The sequence below is a fragment of the Berghia stephanieae genome, chromosome 7, assembly GCF_034508935.2.
Source record: "Berghia stephanieae isolate SIO BIC M18660-M18661 chromosome 7, UCSD_Bste_1.3, whole genome shotgun sequence".
In the NCBI taxonomy this organism is placed as follows: Eukaryota; Metazoa; Mollusca; class Gastropoda; order Nudibranchia; family Aeolidiidae; genus Berghia; species Berghia stephanieae.
Window position 1 is genome coordinate 10,950,459 of NC_088366.1, and position 3,985 is coordinate 10,954,443.

Genomic DNA, 3,985 nt, shown 5'->3' on the forward strand with positions numbered 1-3,985 from the left:
CTCTCCCTCTTTTCTGTCTATCTACCTATCTATCTGTCTATCCACCTATCTATTTATCGGTATATTCCACTTTACTATCGCATCGTTCCTTCGCGAAGATTCGACCTTCGCTCATCCAACAACCCCCCCCCCTCCCACCTCCGCCGTGACCCTTTCACCTCACCCCCTCCACCACCCCCTACTGTTTAACTACAGCGTTCCACTACTACTACTACTACTACTACTACTACTATTATTGCTAATTCAGAAAAGTGAGTGGAGCAGGCACTTATGTTGGTAACAACAAGATATGAAGTGAATAGAAAAGTGCCAGAAGACAATAGAGAATAAAAATTTTTCGCGGCGGTGGTGGGGTTTGAACCTGCGACCTTATGGTACGACAACTCCGCTGGCAGGTGAGAGGTGGCTCTACCGTGTGAGCTATCCACGAACACAAAAATATTCGTTTCAAACTCAAAGTCATTACTAGATCCTCTCTCACCACTTCTTGAGACCGCCGATTCGTTCGTACACCACCATCGCGAATAATTTTGACCAGCAGTTAAGCTTAAGCCAATATTCTCAACACAAACATATAACATAGAAACGATTGAGACATTGAGTATGCTCCGGTGTATGGGGTGAATTTTTAATTCAGAAAAGTGAGTGGAGCAGGCACTTATGTTGGTAACAACAAGATATGAAGTGAATAGAAAAGTGCCAGAAGACAATAGAGAATAAAAATTTTTCGCGGCGGTGGTGGGGTTTGAACCTGCGACCTTATTGGTACGACAACTCCGCCTGGCAGGTGAGAGTGTGGCTCTACCGTGTGAGCTATCCACGAACACAAAAATATTCGTTTCAAACTCAAAGTCATTACTAGATCCCTCTCTCACCCACTTCTTGAGACCGCCGATTCGTTCGTACACCACCATCGCGAATAATTTTGACCAGCAGTTAAGCTTAAGCCAATATTCTCAACACAAACATATAACATAGAAACGATTGAGACATTGAGTATGCTCCGGTGTATGGGGTGAATTTTTAATTCAGAAAAGTGAGTGGAGCAGGCACTTATGTTGGTAACAACAAGATATGAAGTGAATAGAAAAGTGCCAGAAGACAATAGAGAATAAAAATTTTTCGCGGCGGTGGTGGGGTTTGAACCTGCGACCTTATTGGTACGACAATCCGCCTGGCAGGTGAGAGGTGGCTCTACCGTGTGAGCTATCCACGAACACAAAAATATTCGTTTCAAACTCAAAGTCATTACTAGATCCCTCTCTCACCCACTTCTTGAGACCGCCGATTCGTTCGTACACCACCATCGCGAATAATTTTGACCAGCAGTTAAGCTTAAGCCAATATTCTCAACACAAACATATAACATAGAAACGATTGAGACATTGAGTATGCTCCGGTGTATGGGGGTGAATTTTTAATTCAGAAAAGTGAGTGGAGCAGGCACTTATGTTGGTAACAACAAGATATGAAGTGATAGAAAAGTGCCAGAAGACAATAGAAAAAAAATTTTTTCGCGGCGGTGGTGGGGTTTGAACCTGCGACCTTATTGGTACGACAACTCCGCCTGGCAGGTGAGAGCGTGGCTCTACCGTGTGAGCTATCCCCGAACACAAAAATATTCGTTTCAAACTCAAAGTCATTACTAGATCCTCTCTCACCCACTTCTTGAGACCGCCGATTCGTTCGTACACCACCATCGCGAATAATTTTGACCGCAGTTAAGCTTAAGCCAATATTCTCAACACAAACATATAACATAGAAACGATTGAGACATTGAGTATGCTCGGTGTATGGGGTGAATTTTTAATTCAGAAAAGTGAGTGGAGCAGGCACTTATGTTGGTAACAACAAGATATGAAGTGAATAGAAAAGTGCCAGAAGACAATAGAGAATATTACACAGGGTTTTTTTCAATGGGTCATCCAGACAAAAAAAGACTAATGGGGGGACAACAGTTATCGACCCGCAGGGTGTTGGACGTGGGCCTATTTCTCCCCGGTTCGGGGGGGAGAGGGAACGATGGGTCCAAAAGAGAGCCAAGTCAGCGTGAAATTTTCCCAGTTTGATGTAGTTTTTTTGTATTGCTGAAAAGTCACTTATCGGTGTGTGTGTGTGTGTGTGGGTGTGTGGGGGGGGGGGGGGGGGGGTTGATTGAGGGGCCGTCTTTAAAATGGGCGGGATGTTTTTTCTTCATCATCATCGTCGTCGTCGTCTTAAATCATCATCATTTTTTTTCATCATCGTCGTCTTTCGTAAATCATTATCATAAACCACCCCCCCACCTCCCCCAATCTTTCATCATTAAAATAAATACTGCCCGCAAAATTGTCGTCGTGTCACTTAATCATCATCATCATCTTCTTCATCATTTTCCCTATCATCTCCCCATCATAATATCATATCGAAATAATCATGTCCCCCAAAAATTAATCCCTTCTTTAAATTTTTAAATTCTTTACGACAAAAAACCCGAAAGGGAACCCCAAATTTATAAAAAAATATCAAATTTGAGATTTTATGGTAAAACCCAAAACATGTAGATAATTTCCCCAAGGGCCCAAAAACAAAATAAATTAATTAAAAACTTCCCCAAGTTTAAATTTTTTAAAAAATTTTTCCCACTAGGGGTTTTTAAGACCACTTTCGCCAAACCCTAAACGATCGCCCAAAAAAAACGGGGAGAAACAAAACCAGGTTTCTGTTTTCCCAGTCAGCCGTCGTTGCTTACAGGCCCCCGAGGGGCGAGTTTTTTCTTCTTCTTTTCTTTTTTCTTCTTCTTTCTTTTTCCCTTTCTTCTTCTTTTTTTTCTTTTTTTCTTTTCTTCTTCTTCTTGAAAGTCGTCGTCGTCGTCGTCGTGGGTGTCGTGTCTTTGGTCATTTTTAAAACCCTGGCCCCAAGCGGGCCGTCGTTTTTAAAATTTTACTCAAAAATGGGCCCAGGATCCGGTTTTTTCTTTTCTTTCGTCCTTGGCTGATCGTTTAAAATATTTAAACTTGAGCTTTTATTTAGGCAATATATTTACTAAAACGTGCAAAAAAGCCCCCTTTTTACAAGGGGTTCCTGGCTGCAGCAACATTAAATTTAGAACGGAACATGCGCCTTTTGGGGGATATTCCCTTTTTCTTTTCGGACAGAGTAACGCGGGTTAAAGGGCCGGGGTACTCTTTTCACACCTGAGTACGGTGAAAAGAATGTGAGTAAAGACCCGTCTAAAAGGATTCAAAACAATAGGGCCGAGCGAGCGAGGCTCGAACTCGAACTCAAACCCCGGGTTTTTGTTGGGAAAGGGGAAGCAGTGTTTACCGAAAAGGGACCACATTATAGTCGACGTTTAGGTTCGTGGAACGAAACGTTAACTTGTTATCGTTGGTCATTCCACGCCGTTTGAAATTATGGGAAAACCGATGAGAAAAGGCGAAAAAATGGGAAAAAAGAGTCAATCTGGGCCCCATTGATTAAATTTTTAAATTATAATTTTCTCTCCCCATCTCATTACAAAAACTATTTTGTGTGAAAACCCAAAATGGTTTGTTTTGTTTTTTTTTTTTTTTGGGGTTTTTCCCGGGCTTGAAACATTTAGGTCATATTTTTGTATTAGCCCCGGGCCCAAAACAAGGGGAAAATTCTTAAACGTTTTTTCGTTGTTTGTTTGTAATTTTTTTTTTTTAACCGAACGTTTGGGCCGTAAAAAAAAATTAATAAAATTTTCAAGTAGGGATTTCTTTTTTTTTTTATTAATTCTTCTTTTTCTTCTTTTTTTTTTTTTTCTTCTTCTTCTTCTTCTTTTCTTATCTTTTTTCTTCTTTTTCTTCTTCTTTTCTTTCTTTTCTTCTTCTTTTTTTCTTTTTTTCTTCATCTTTTTTTTTTTTAAATTAAATTTTTTAAAATTATTATTATTATTTATTATTTTTAATTAATTATTATTTTTAAATTTTTATTATTTTTAAATTATTTTTAAATTTTTTATTTATTTTTAATATT

General features: G+C 39.4%; 1 protein-coding gene across 1 annotated transcript in view; it reads left to right on the plus strand.

Annotated features, from left to right (window-relative positions):
* LOC144976677 (putative ATP-dependent RNA helicase DHX35) overlaps nt 1-3,710 on the plus strand; it is a 129,142-nt gene extending 125,432 nt beyond the window's left edge. Inside the window, exon 23 of the mRNA XM_078921014.1 lies at nt 1,907-3,710. The gene's annotated coding sequence lies outside the window, so the exon portion shown is untranslated. The remainder of the gene's footprint in view (nt 1-1,906) is intronic.
* Nucleotides 3,711-3,985: the final 275 nt, after the last annotated feature.